The 15,374-nt window shown below is 47.6% G+C and overlaps 1 protein-coding gene across 2 annotated transcripts in view; it reads right to left on the reverse strand.

Annotated features, from left to right (window-relative positions):
• The window catches only part of RORA (RAR related orphan receptor A), a 763,877-nt gene that overhangs the window by 409,815 nt on the left and 338,688 nt on the right, over positions 1–15,374 (reverse strand). The gene's annotated exons all lie outside the window — the stretch shown is intronic.

Consider the following 15,374-nt stretch of genomic DNA (forward strand, 5'->3'; position numbering starts at 1 on the left):
GATGTGCAACATGTTGTGGGCCGGAGGGATCCAGCGACTTGGCCGGTTGGGAAGCTGTGGTCTTGTTCCTGGCTGTCACACTGTCGCTAGGGTACCTACCTGCTGCATGATAAAAAGGAACCACATTGGATTTTTTTATTTTTAAATTTTTTTTAGACAGGGATTTCAGAATTCTCAGAATTATTGAAGACACTTACCAGGATAAAATCCAGGCTCCTCAAACCAAAGTGTTCTGCATATGATAGTCCAGGGCAGGGGAACAGGAAGACAGGAGGAGACGGCGGAGAAGCAGGAGTATAAAACAGGTTAAAAAAAAAAAAAAAAGCAGCTTTTCTTGCATCTTGGATATAACTCTGGGAACATCTATTTCTTGCTTTGTGGTCATATGTTTGCGGTTATTTGGCATTTGGATGGGCAGATGGTAGGACAGGGGTTCATAAAAATAGCCCACTCTTTTTGGCAAAGGGCAATACTAACACGAAAGGTTGGTTGTTCCAAAGTACTAACCCGGGCTGTGGCGCTGTCCTCATGCAAATACTGCACCGTGACCTTGCCAGCATCTGGCTGCAGGAACAAGCAGGAAATGACGGCCAGGTTCTCCCACCGGGAACACCCACAACCTGTCAGGTCTGCCCACCCCACCTCCAGGGGGCACTGGGCTGCCCTGGGGCAGGGGCAGCAGGTCAGGGGGCTGGTCCCAAACACCAGCATTCCCTGGAAAAGGCTTCACTTCCAAGGGCGTTCAAAGTGGTGAACAGGACATGTATGAGCGTCACAGCAGAGTCCAGGGGATGGAGACCAGGATGGCAGGGAGAATACAACGTGTGCACTCAGACACACACACACACACATATGCAAACGCACGCACATACACATAAGCAGCGAATGGTCATTTGCCCTTAACTCAATCAACTCGAACCCAGACCACAGGGCCTGCCCAGCATGCAGCATTTCTGGGCACACTGTGGCCCATGGCAGCCTTTGCTCCACGGCTCTGTCAGCCCTGTTGTTTCTGGCTCTCTTCCAGAGTTTCTTTCTCTTTAAGGATTCAGGTAGGCACTGGTCATGTAGAATGAGCTACAGAGAGCAGTGTATGCGGTGAACCTGGCCCTTTACAAGCTCTTCTGAGGGGTCTGCGGGGCCCTTGCCCGTGGGGGATGGGGCAGAGGCCCTCCCCAGCCCTTCTGCTCACAGAATGGGAGGAAGAGAGCAGGGGATGAGTTCTTCACCACCAGAAACCAACGTGTCTGCAATGCACAGCCAGTCACGGGGACCTGAAAGCTGCTCCGACGTTGCAAGACGCCCGTGGAAATGGGTTACCACACAGCACCTCTCCTGACCCCTCCTGGCAACCCGTGGGCCTATCCTTGGGGTTACGGTCACATCCTGTGTCCCAGGAATGCTTCACGTTTCCTCTCACCGTCATGATCCTGGTCTGTAGGTGACTATTTCCCCCTAGACCATAGCTCCTCCCCCTCGCCCCCTACACCCTGACAGCAGGAACGAGAGCCTCTGGCGCTGTGCTTCCAGTGCTGGGCACCAATCCTGGCAGAGAGATGGGAGGGATTCACTCAAGGTTTGTTGAGTGACTGACTGAACACTGAGACAGGCTTCTCTTTGCGAAGGAGGAAACTGCTGCTTAGCAAGAAAGGGAAGAAAGGAAGGCGAGAAAAGAATTCTTTCTGGAACACCTGCGGGTCACTTAGCACAGGAGACAGTGGACATTCCTTAGTTCATCTGCCTCTCTGGACTCTAGATGGAGGATCCCTGAAGTTAAAATGCCAAAGCGAGCCAGTGCCGCGGCTCACTAGGCTAATCCTCCGCCTTGCAGCGCCGGCACACTGGCTTCTAGTCCCGGTCGGGGCGCCAGATTCTGTCCCGGTTGCCCCTCTTCCAGGCCAGCCCTCTGCTGTGGCCAGGGAGTGCAGTGGAGGATGGCCCAAGTGCTTGGGCCCTGCACCCCATGGGAGACCAGGAGAAGCACCTGGCTCCTGCCATCGGATCACCACAGCGCGCCGGCCGCGGCGGCCATTGGAGGGTGAACCAACGGCAAAGGAAGACCTTTCTCTTTGTCTCTCTCTCTCACTGTCCACTCTGCCTGTCAAAAAAAAAAAAAAATGCCAAAGCGAAGCAGACCCAAACTGCAGAAACAAGCCATTGAGTTTGTCCCTGGCCCCTTCCCCTTTGCCCATGAGCAGAGTTGAATGTGACCCCGCGTTGACTCTGTAGGTCTGAACTCATACCTAGCAAAAGCCATACACACCGCCGCCGGAAATGTCAGTTCCAACTGCCCTTGTGGATGGCAGCAGATGTAGAAATGCCTGAAAAGTGTAAGAAGCTTACCTCTGCAGCCCGACAGACTCAGAGTAAGGGATTATAAAAGCAGCATCACGTAATTTCCTCATTTTGAAGACAGGGGGAAGTGTATTTTAGGGATATACATATGAAGGCACTTGAAAAAGTTGGTGGGAAAATGGTATGAAAACATACATTTATTTTGGTGCACAAAAAAAAAAGATTCAGAAATCCTTATGTAGTCTTTTTTCATAATCTGTTTTCCATCAATGTTTTGAAGACTCCTCGTGGACTCTGAAAGGTTCCGTACTGGAGGCGGGCCCCGTGAGCATTCCGGGCTCTATCTTTCCACAAAAAGTCCTGCAGAGGTCACCGTCTTATTTTCCGATGGCCTGTGCCACACGCATCTGCATCCCCTTGTTAGAGTTCTACTTTATGATCCGACAACGTGCCCTTCCGTGACCGTGTATTCTAACCCCTTTGTGTTACACTGGGGAGAACTGGGAGCTCACCGAATTTTCTCAACGTTCACAGGAGATGTGGGCCTAGGACACGGTATGTTTCTGAAATGCAGACCATGCCAGCTCCTCTCAGGAAACTGTAGGGTGCTGATCGCAAAGAGGAGAGAAACGACACACTTGCCAGGTGCACTGTGTGTCCACACCATCTCTGTCTTCTCTGGCTCCGGACGTCCCACTCTGCACGGCGCTGAGCCCATGAGCCATGCACGGTGATGCTGGCAGGGGGCACCTGCGTGCCTGTGGTCAGGCACCCACAAGCCTCGCTGTGCCCTGGGCCCCTTCCCAGGCCTGAAGACAGCGGTGGTGACAAGGTGTGGCAGAAGGCCACTCTTGTGTGTGCCATTTTAGTGGTGTTGGGATGTTAGGCAAGGAAATCTTTGGTACTGCAGTAATCCTGGATTATAAATAATTTAGCATATTTCTTTGTAAACTACAGTCCAGAATCCTTGCAAATAAGGAAAGGATTAACTTTTTCAGAAGTACTTGCTCTTGAGACTTTAAGTTCAAGGCAGAACAATGCTTGCCGTGGTAATTCCATCTATTTTAAGATCACAAAACCATACCAAGTTGAAACCAGAGCAGAAGATATTAATGCAGTGCTCTCTCTGAAGTGCCCAATAGTGGGACGAGAAAGCTTTCAAAGGGAATTAAGTAGACAGAGAAAGCTCCCTGTTCGTGTCCAAATCACAAGGAGGCAGCTGAATAGAATTCACAGCTCTCCATGGGAAGGACCCACACCATAGCTAATGTTCAAAACAGGGGGGAGATGTCTCGGGAAGATCAAGGGCCCAGGGTTCTGCTGTCAGAATCAGCTGCCTGCCTATTAGAGCCTTAAAAAGCCCCTGTGCCATGCGTGAGCCAATATGGTCCTGCAAATGAGCCCACTTTTCTCTTTCTAACCGGCCCAAACTTTATCTGAAGGAAAGTGGCATTATGTAATATTTCCAAGCACCTTTGAAGTAAGCTTCAGATCTGGGGTGTGTGCGTGAGTATGTGTGCATGTCTGTGCATGCATGTGTGTGTGTGTGTGTGTGCATGCATGCAGTGGGAGAGAATGATGGGTAGTGAAGCGGATGATGTACCCACAAAGTGGAGATTCTGGCAGTGTGGAAGAACAGACTGGCAGCCAGAGAGAGCCTGAGGCCAAGGGCTCAGTCCACTGGAGGTCACAAAGACAGAGGCAACAGGAAGAAAGAGCTTAGCCCCAGATGGGGCAAGATCCAGGGACTATGAAAGAGTCAAATGGGCAACAGGAGGACAGACTCAGAAACCACCAGACAGCAGGAAAGTGGCAAGGCAGTGGGTTTAGGGACTACAGGGACACGTGAATGAAACCACACCTCCAAAGCCTGCCCTCCAAGGCCTTCCATGACCTGGTCTCTGCTGTTTTTTTAGATCCACTTCCTTTTATTCTCCATGTTGACACCTTATTCAACATCACATTAAAAATCCGGCACACTTCACCTGCTGTTGTCTAGCTTCTTACTGTTCTCTGCCTAGAAAATCCTTTCTCCCTGTTCCTCATTTTCTAAGATTTATTTGTTTGGTCACCTCCTCCTGGAAGCCTACCATTCTCCCTAAGCTTTCAGGCTGTGCTCAACACCACTCCTAATATGCTCTGATGGTAGTTTCCCAATTTTCAAGCTGTCTTCTAAGGGATGGTGGCAAACAGTTTCATGTCAAGGGTCAAGTTGAAGCTCTGAAGGCGTCACGGATGCCCGGGGCCCTGTGTTGAGAATGATTCCCAGGTCTTGTCTAGGAGGCAGTCAGGCAAGGCTCTCTACCACTGAAAGTATGGCCTTTGTTTTGCCATTCATCCCCATTAGACAGTGGGAGAACCCAAGACTGAAAGATGGGAATGAACCTATGCAGATTACAAGGCTGGCTAAGGGCAAGCTCAGAACAGGAGGAATTCCAGGTCTCGGGATTCCTAACCAAATATTGCCCAAGATTCTAGGCCTGGATTGTCGATAATCTGAACACAGTCTCGCCTTTTTCCAGGGGAGTGGTACTGGATCTAGTAGACAGAAACTGAGAGCTTTAAGAGTTTCACTCTGCCCGCTCGTGTCTTCTCTGTTTTCTCCTGCCTTGCACCCAGCAGTGGGAGCCCCGCCAGCGCCTGTTCCAGGCATTAATGTGATGATCTCTGAGCTGACTCTCCCCAAGTCACAAATATGCCATCACACCCAGGGAGCAAGGAGAGAGGAGGTTGAAGCACTGGTCTCAACCGCATCTTTCACTGTCCACACCAGAAGCTGAAACTCTGAGAGAGAAATACACTGAGAATGGTTTCATTAGATAAACTCTTTCCCTGTCTCTCAGTGGGTTCCAGTGTCAGAAGGCTGAACGGTACAAGGGAAGGAAAGCTGGCGTGTTCCCAGCCGGACAAGAAGCTGTCACATGACCAGTGTATAAATTTAACTGGGACATCTTATAGGACTCTATAATACACTTTCTGGCACCATTAAATGGTGAGAAACATGTGGCATTGGCCTGTCCACCCCCTCCCTTATTGCCTCTTGCTTCCATAAGAATTTGAGATGCCAGATGAATTTTCCTAGGAGAGCCTGGCCTTGCAAAGGGTCACTGAACCCCCAAACTTCATTTTTCAAATGGGGCTGAGGACAGTCACCAGGGTGTCTCTTGTTATGCGCATTAACATCGAATGGCCTGCTTCCCCAGGTTATCCAAGGACACGGCTCTAACCCAAGACGTGAGAATTCCCAGAACTGGAAGCAAATGTGAGACGATGATAGGACCTTCCCTAAACCCCCATCCCAGGATGCGCAAGAGCAATTAGCAGCCCTGTCCTTTGTCTCACCTCCACTACGTTTTTAGCAGCCCGGTTTCTTCAGAGGACAGGAGAGACTGGGATGCGGCTGGGAGGCCTGATTGTCTACAGGAAAAGGGGATTAACCATTCTCACTGCAATTTCTCTGAAGGGTTTCTGGACAAAGCCATTCCCCACCACCACCCTGACCCAGGATGTTCTTTTGTTTGGGGGTGTGTGTACCTTTTCCCCCTACAAGAATTCAAGGCAGAAATTTGCAACTGCTTTTGCAAAGAGCTCAAAAAAGAGAGGCGTGCCTCGTATCTGTTAGTCTTTAATTATTTATTTATTGAATTTTTTGCAAGCTCTGTGAAGAAAAAGGACCCTCAGCAGACAGGGGGCACAAAGGATGGAAGCAGCAGGTGACAGGAGCCTCTGAAGGGTCAGTAAATTTGGCTACTCCCTGTGCACGAGAGGAAGGAGAGTGTAGAAAGGCAGAAGGGACAATGAACCCCAGGATCATCAATCTGAGAGCTGGAAGGGCCTGCAGAGGTCACCTGCTATCACCCCCTGTGTTTTATAAATGAGGAAAGGAAAAGTCACAACCACTAACAGACCTGCCCAAGGTCACGGCACCCAAGCTCAGCTCTGCCAGGTCCCCAGTCCCCTGCACCTACTCCGCCAGCCACAAAGGCTGAGCCTTCCCCCACAACCACAGCTGTTTTAGACACCGAAGGGACTACAGGATGACCCCGCAGACAGCCCAAAAAGCCTCCCACGGTGCTCCACTCCTCAAAAGCAATGTCACGGTTGCCTACTTTCCCTAAAAACTCTTCCTGACGGCCACAGTGGTTCAGGGACCAAGCTCCTGTGGCCAGCACAGCCACTCCATTGATCACCTTTCAATACTGCATCTCCCCGACAAGAGGATTCAAGTGGGTGGGGGGAAGCTTTCATAAAAGTCCCAAGAATAACTTACAAGGCAGTTGGGGAATGCTGGCCTGGAGTTCAGGATGCTACTGTAAGAAGTCCCAAATCTCTCCTGCATATCCTCACAATCACCCCAGCCTGTCACGGGGCCTGGCTGACTGCAATTAAAGGGGGAACAAAAATCATGAACCCAGTTTTCATACACAACCTGTGCAGGTGAGGTTTTCGGAGCCGCAAACCCAAAGGAGATGTACAGACACCAATCTGGAGATCTGGGAGTCAGGAAGTGGTAGCTCCTTTGTCATCTTTCTGGACTAGAAAAGGATGCTCCTCTGACGTCGGCGTGTGTCAGTCACCTGGGCAGTTCGCTATAGGTTGCCGGGCTGCTTTCCTATGCTTTCTGATTCAGCAGGTGTGGGGCTGGGCCTGGGAACGGGCACTGCACACAAGAGCCCAGGCAGTGCTGCCGCTGCCAGGGCACTTGCCCAACTTGTGGGCTGAGAAGAAACCACTAGACCTCTGCTGGTGTGGGACTTCAATAAACGTGGAAGACAGGTGGGAAGTGCAGCAGCTAGGGCGGGAACCCAAACCACCCAGATGGGAGGGCCCCTGGGGTCACAGCAGTGAGCGGTCCCTCCCCTAGGGAGGTGAGCCGCGCGCACGCCAGCAGCTTCAGTGACCCCTGAACAGATAATGCCTCAGCGAGCAAAAGCAAACACCAGGAGGCTTAAAAACCGGGAGTCTTTTCCTCAAACAGGAGAAAATGTCTTTATGTAGAGAAAGTGCAGTGCAAATAGAAAGCTGGGCTCGCTTGCCACCAGCTCGCGTCAAAGAATCTGCTGAGAAGGCCACATGACACACGAAATGAAATCCAGGTCCTTGACGCCCGCAGGCAAGAGAGAGAATGGAAGATCCCAGCAAATCCAAACGTTCCCGAATTTCTACGGTAAACAGTTCTGATCGCATTTGCTTGCTATTTTGGAACATACATGAAGTTCATTAACTGGCATACATTAAAAAGGAAAAAAAAAAAAAAAACAGAAGGTGCTGGAGGACAAATCAGTAATTGCTCCTTTAGAGCAAACTAAAGTTCCTGAGAAAATCTCCTCTAAAGGCTCTGTCAAAACAAGTCACTTAAGGATTAGTGAGAGCTAAATCCTCCGTCAGAGAGATTTTGCTCTACAGTCGTAAATGGGTTTTTAGTATCGGAAAATCTTAGAAAATATACTTCTGCCTCCACCCCCCTCTCTCGGAATGGCTCTGGCAATGGCTGGGCATCTTGTGGGAGCCCCAGGCGGAATCCCCAGGCAGAGAAGTCATCTTTAACAAAGAAAGCACAGCGTCACTCCCAGCAGAGTCAGCGGCTAGAATAAATGGTGACAGCACCTGGAACATGCTTCAGAGGCTTGTCTCTGTATCAAACTCCCATGGTCAAGTACAACCCTTTTCTCCATCGGCAATTTCCTTGATAATGAATCTACGGCTATTAGAAGCTAGCACTCTGCATTCAGGTGTTTTTTTTTTTTTCCCCTTTTAAATCTCTTTCTGTCCTGGTCTCTTTCCTTAAGGTTTAACTGCTCAATTTGTGTATTCAGTGAGGATAGGAGCTTAAAACAGCATTCTTAATAATGGGTAGGTGATTAATTTTTTTTAACTAGGAAAAGCCAACACTGATAATATGGAACTTTGTATGACCCTCTAAGAGAATACATTTTAAATGTCGGTAAAGAGTCACCTTATTGACCCTCTAAAAATGTCCACTGGGACCAGGGTTTTATCCCTGAGCAGTTTCAGGAGTGCTGAGCTGGTGGAGGCCTGTCTCTGCTCAGTCACACCCACTGTGCCTACGAGCACTCAGAGACACTGGTGTTTGGTCCCCAAGAGAGGGCGACCTGACAAGGCCATTTTCATGTCTGCCTCCCAGATGGTCACACTCTGCTTTGCCTGCCCAATCCTTTTTTTCTCTTATCAGTGTTCAAAGCTAACCCATCTTGAACATCATAAGTATCAATCAATGGAAAGCAAACGCGCTTGCAAAAGGCTCCATCCACGGCTGGGGATTGATTTCACCCTAAGATACAGGCGGTGGTTCTCAACTTCCCATTTTCTCCATTATACACTTTGAAGAGAGCCATCTGTGAGACACTAACATTTCTCCTGATACGCACACAGCGGCAAGTCTTAGCAACAGGCCTGGTCTGAGGCATTTACATACAAGACCACTCCTTAGCACATGTGATACAAGCGAGGGACTACGAATCGGGCCCCCAAGTGTTTCCCTTCCCAATTTACCTTGTGCCTAAAATTTCACCACTGAAAAATCCTTCAGACCCTGTAAGCTTATGAATACCCTTTGAATATTCAATTATTCCAAGAGGCAACCCATTACATCCGTTTAATCAGCAAGACTTCAGTAGGTCTTTTATTTTGGTTGCACAGCCAAGAGACTTTGGGTTAGGATCACGTAGAGACTTTGGGTTAGGATCACGTAGACGGAGTTGGTATTCAAGGACTGTCATTTCCTACCAGTAGGAACTTGAGCAAGTCACCGCAGAGAGGCTCAGCCTTATCACTGTTCAAAAAGAATAATGATCTCCCACTGTGAGTCATAAATAAAGCAACAGGAAGTGGGGACTGTCTGGGGCCTGCCACTTGGGCAAGTCTACTTTCTTATGGGATGGCTGGTCAGGCAGTAGGTCAGGTGAGACTCTCATCCTAAGTTTGAGAAGCGACAAAAGCTGTACAGATAAAGGCACTTACAGGAGACGTCACCAGTGCTGTATATGCATTGTTTTGCGGGTAGCAAGAGAGACAATGGGAGACCCGGGGTCAATTGGGAAAAGGACTGTACAATAGAGGAAAAGGCACAAAACAGAGAGAACCCTCCCAAGAGGCTAGCAAGGGCAGTCTGTTGCCTCCTTCATACACCTGCTGATAAGCAGGCCCAACCACAGGCTCATTGCTAGTTGCACTCCAGTTCTGCCCAACCTTGATTCCATCTCAAGACCTTGTATGTACCGTCCCAAAAAATGACATCTCAAGTCTCTCCTGTATGACTAAGGAGTCATCAGGATGTGCCACATAAATCCCCACTTCACTAAGGTAAGCGACACTCTCAAATCTTGTTCTTGCAGAGGGAGGAGGAGGTATCCTGGATGAATACATAAAAGCAAATGTGAACTGTTTTTCTTGGTGACCAGTTCAGACACCAAGAACACCCAGTTTGGGGGTGAAGATAAAAGTTTCCACCAATATGATTTACCACTGCTCAGGAAAGAATACGTGTTTCCATATTCCATACCCACTAGGTAGATGCACTGTGGCTGAAGACCTAGTTTTGTGCACCAAATTTAGGCATCTGTATTTCCAGCTGATTTATGGACTTTGTTTCTATGAATGTTCTTATGAAATGGTACTCTCATTTCAAGGCTGAAGCCTTGAATGAAACCTAGAAGATACACAATGTCTGCTCCCAGATAATACTGTCATAGTGAAGAAGATGAGTCTGTTCCCTGATCAGCCTATCCCATAAAGAGCTGACAAGTGTTAGTGTCCCATCTTCATTCATTTCACTTCAATCCTGAACTTCCCTCTAAGCACCCAAGTCACACACAAGAGAACAAAGCAACACTCTACCTGCAATAAAGAGAAGAAAAGAGCCCATTAAAAGGAAGATAAGGCTCATACTCAGTTACAAAAAGGGCGTGTTTCCCTTCCCCTCTTCCTCTTTCAATCTTCATCCTGGAGTAATACAAATGAGAACAGAGGCTGTTAAGAAGTATAAGGTTAGGAAGGAAGCTATAATTCCTCAGCACCTACTACATGCTAGGCCTTCTACATATACTAACTCACCTAGTATATGATGTGGGAGCATAAGGAAGTAGGATTATTTCCTCTACAGTAAAGGCCAAAGAAGCAAAGGCTCAGATGCATATGAGTAAGTGACAGGACCGAGTCTCCAATCCGGTTCTGATGACACAGAGCAATGTGTGGGGTGAAATTGCAATGGGCTTTAGGCTTTGGAGGCTTTCTGTTCACTGTAGGCAAGGGCTCAGGTCTGGGATTCTACAACAGAAATCAACAGAACTAGTAAATCTTACAGAACTTTGTTCCCCCAGGGTTGAAACAGAGGTAGAGGAGGCTGAGCAAAAGACTTCAGAGGACAACGTGATGCTTCTGGCTTTTTTTTTTTTTTTTTTTTTTTTTTTTTTGAGAGAGAGAGATCAGCACCCCAAGAACAAGAGTTCATGACTATGAAGAGAGCCCAGCTAACAGAGTTTTCAGGGAGCTGTTAAGAGGGCATAATAGATGGGATTGGGGAGAAGTCCTGCTCTCAGGCTTACTGATATATAAGACCATTGTAGACACTCCCAGGAGCTTCCAGAAAGCATCCAAAAGTTACAACCCAAGGGCAAGAACTGACTTTCACTCCATTGTAAAGCAGCAGTGGGTCAGGGGTGGTCCACACCCTACTCAGGGGAACAAAGAACAGCTTTCTCTAAGCCACCCAGAGTTGGCCACAATGGCACAGAAACCAGGATTTAACCTTGATCAGGCAAGATGGTACGAAGCATGTTCCAAGCATCATTGTGCAACCTCATCTTCTGTCAGTCATTACTGTCTTCTTGGCAAGACCTCTAAGAAGTAAATGTGAATATACCACTTTCCCCAAAACTTTAACATTGTGGCACATTCAGTGAGCTGGGCATGTCAAAAGCCATTGAGATGCAATAAGCTAAAGTCTATGTCCCAATATGGACATGGTGCCTTCTCAGCTCTTATCTGATTCAATGCATACATGTGGATTGGAAATGACATGATTACTAATTTTCTGAGAGGAAAAAGGGGAAATCCAGCCAAGGGACTGGGTGAAAAGTTAGTAATAAAAGGTAAGTGACCCAGACAGGGAGTTTCCTGAGCAAGTATAGCTTGGCAGTTTCTAGCCATGCTTCTTTCATGGCGCTGGGTTGAGAGATAACTGACCCAAGGCTTGACCATCTAATGAAACCACCTCTTAACATTTTGCCAGGTCGGGACGTCAGCAGCAAGGCTGCTCAGCGCAAGTAGCAACCTACTTTCCAAAACAAGTCCCCACACTTCAAACTAAACAAACGGCTATGTAAACCCAGATTAAACAGAGCTTTATCAGGATGGGGTTTGAGTAATCTCTGAATCAACAAAATCTGGGGAATGTGTGTACAGAATATCCATTATACAAATGTCAGACCACAAAGGCACACTCTTTTTTGAGACGCTGTTAAGGACTTGCTAATCCAGCCAATACAGGAGAGTGAGGGAAGCTCAGAGCCCTCCTAGCTTCCACCCAGAGTCTGTTTTTCCATGTGCAAAGACCAGCAAAGCAGATTTTCGGCAGAATTATTTTACTTGTTTCCTACAAAGGACAAGATAGCCTTTTTCTTAGTAGTTTGAACAAAGAGCTCCTCCTTGGAGTTGCTTTAATTACTCCGTGTTAAGCTTGAAGCTCATACACCCTCACAACCACAATACAACTGGCATCACTAGACTCTGTAACTTTGTGGAGTACAAGCCACAAAGTCCACGATTAAAAGGGGGCATTTATGGTCAGCCACATGGTATGTTTCAAAGTAAAATGATTGCATCACATAACTGGGGGGAAAAAGAGACAATGAAAATGTATGCACATACAGAGTATGATGCGTGCCAACAAAACAATCAGCAAAGGAAACTATAGGCAAGAGTAGCCGAGGGCACACAGGTGACATGGAGTGCCACAGACATCCTAAAATGGCATCTTCTGGATCTGTGTGGAAACGCCATGGCTGCTGTTTTAATATTGCTGTCAGAACAGTTCAGTACACTGGTGGCACAAGGCTGAAAACGCCCGAGTCAGGCTGAGCTGGGTCAAATGCTGACCCATTCACATACCACCAATGTGTGACTCAGGGCAAGTATTTTATTCTGAAGCTGTCTTATGAGCTATATGATGAAGGCCATAGGACCTTCCTTGCATGCTCGGCATAGGTGAAATAGATAACCTGGCCCAGAACACACTGTGTACTTACTACCATTCCTTCTCTCTGCCCCTTAGATAAAGACAATCCCGTGTGTGTGTGTGTGTGTGTGTGTGTGCGCACATATATATCTTCACTACTGAAATTATGCTTATATCTAGCAGCACCCAGCAAATAGTTCTTGTCATTTATTCAGTAACAAATATTGATTATTTACCTCTTGCTCTAACTGTGAAGTCCTCAAACATTTTTGACTCGTGACACCCTTAATGCCTCAGCAATTTTTGCAGCATACCTAGGCCAAATGATATATCTAACAGTCCTGTTTATTGATTACTTAGAACAAATAACTGAACAAGGATTTAACGTCCCCCAAAAGTAAAAGGCTTTTGAAAAGACAATTCACAGATGGTAAAAGAAAAATAATGATTTCACATCACAAGTAATGTGAACTCATAATCACAAGTACTTATGAGTACTAAGGAGATGCATTTGCCTTTGGGGCACTACAGGACTTCTCAAACCTTGACCTCAGATTGGAAACCCCCAAACCCATTTCCTGCTCCATGTTGATTTTCATGTGGTATTGTTTTTATAGAGAGAGAAATTGCCAAAAACCTAGCTTCACCATGTTATGACATCACTGGAAGAACGACGCACATTCCAATAGTGAAACTGTGAACTACCTTGAGCTAGTAGTTCACACGGTGTCTGACAGATGTCAAGACTCGCTGTGTTTTCCTCAACTATCTAAAAGACTTCCTGGCACTAGTGACCAGGGTGTCTCAGCTCACTGCTTGGAACCTGGAAGGCGCATCAACCACCTTGAATCACAATTTCCTTGTTTGCTGTTGGATAGGATGATATCACAGGGCAATCTGAATAACAATGAGATTTGTTTTAAAGGAGCTCTACATCACTTTTCTCTTTCTATAATACTTTTCAGCCTTGGATATTTTACCTCATAAAATTTTGTTTAAAAAAGACGGAGTTGTTTTCATTTGATTTGAAAGGCACAGTGAGAAAGAGAAAGAGAGAGAGAGCAATCTGATTCACTCCACAAATGTCCACTAATGCTGGGGTTGGGCCAGGCCAATCCAGGAGACCAGAACTCAGTCTGGGTCTTCTATGTGGGTGGCAGAGACCCAAGCAGCTGAGCTATTACCTGCTCTCTCCAATGGTGGGTGACAGCAGGAAGCTGGAATTGACAAAGGAGGTAGGACTCAAATCCAGGAACCCCCAAAAGGCACATCCCAAATGCTCACCCCAAATTTTTAAACAGTTGCCTTGATCATGTCATATGGTCACCAGAAGAACTCTGTGGTGAAGGTTTGAAGGATTCTTATCTCAAGTTCATGATTTAGAAAGACCCCCCCCCCCCGAACAATCCAAATTTACCATGTCATTCATGTCATTAATAAGAATTTGTGAGCTGTGGATCTGCTTCCTATAGGTTCATTTGAGACAGAAAGAGAGAGAAAATCTCCCTGTACACATGAGACCAGCCAAGGGCCTAGGATCTCACTTTCGCATCTGTCATTCTGCATTTCGAATGCAGGCCTAGAGGGGCGACAGCGCTTGTCCCTGCTCCTACTCAGACTCCATCCTGCAGTGCTTCCCAGGGCTCCATGGAGCCGGAAGACGGTTTAATGCTTCTTAAGAAGGCTGGCAAGAGAGGGAAAGGCACACCAGGATATACTGTCAGCCAGGGCCTTAAAACAGCACTCTGAGAGGAACAGCCTGATGTGTGGCATTTGCCCACTGGTCTGTGACAGCTACACCCAGTGCGGCTGAATGAGGCTACCGAATTCAGATCTGGAGAGAGAGGCACGGCATCAGCTCTGGCGAGCCGGCCCAGCCCACCAGCAGGCAGAAGGCTCTCTCTTCTGAGGCTGCCTGCGGAGTGCTCTGAATCCAGGGACACACTCCTTGCTGAAAGGCAGATTTGCAAATGCTCAAGTTTATTAGCTCCCAGTTGACGATACTTTCCAGACACGATAAATAAAACTGTACAAAAGAGTGCTTTGGAGAAAGGAGGCCAATCCTAGAGTTTTATGCAGGGGATAGATTATATCTTCTCTGTGGACACACGGGCATCATCCTGAATTTCTGGCTGAGCCCCGCACCCAAAGGTGGCATGTAGCCAAGTGCAGGTGACAGGTTAGCATCAAGCCTGATGTTTATATCAACCGTTTTAGGAGAGGACAATGCACACTCTGTCCTCAGGAGTGGACAACAGGGTGAGGGACAGAGGGCCACTGAGGCAGGGGGCAAGCAAAGCCAGGCCTTAGGCTCTCTTGCTACAGCTTCAGAGTAGATCAAGTACCAGTGACTGCCTTCCCAGGGGCAGCCTTGGCAGAGCCCAGCAGGATCGGCTGTTTCTATTGTTGGATGCATTTATGGGCCCTCCTGGCCGATTTGGCAAGCAGTTTTATAGGAACGGTCTTCCGGGAGCATCCTGCCCTGGGCGAGTGGGGGAGTCTCAGAGTCCCGCTGCTACTCGCTTTGCACCAGTCCTCCTCAGCCCTAAACACCGACTTTCAAGGCTCTGCTATAGTTAGAAATTCAACTGGCAAACTTATGCCATTCGACCCATGACTTCCCCAAGTGTAGTGCCATGCAAAGGTGGCAAATAGTAAGGCCGGCCTTTCAGAATGTACCAGGCACCCCAACCTAAATTCACAGTCGAGAGAACACCTTATTTGCAATAAATGGAATCACAAGTTATTACAGGGGTGATTACCTTCCTAGGCACCATGAATTTAGAATTATGTAAAACAGAAGAAGGCCCGTCTCTAAAAGTTCATCCAACAGTGATTTAAATGAGGTAGCACAAAGTGTGATAGCTTTTAACGTGTTCAAGTT

This window comes from Oryctolagus cuniculus, chromosome 12 (genome assembly GCF_964237555.1).
Source record: "Oryctolagus cuniculus chromosome 12, mOryCun1.1, whole genome shotgun sequence".
Taxonomy (NCBI): Eukaryota; Metazoa; Chordata; class Mammalia; order Lagomorpha; family Leporidae; genus Oryctolagus; species Oryctolagus cuniculus.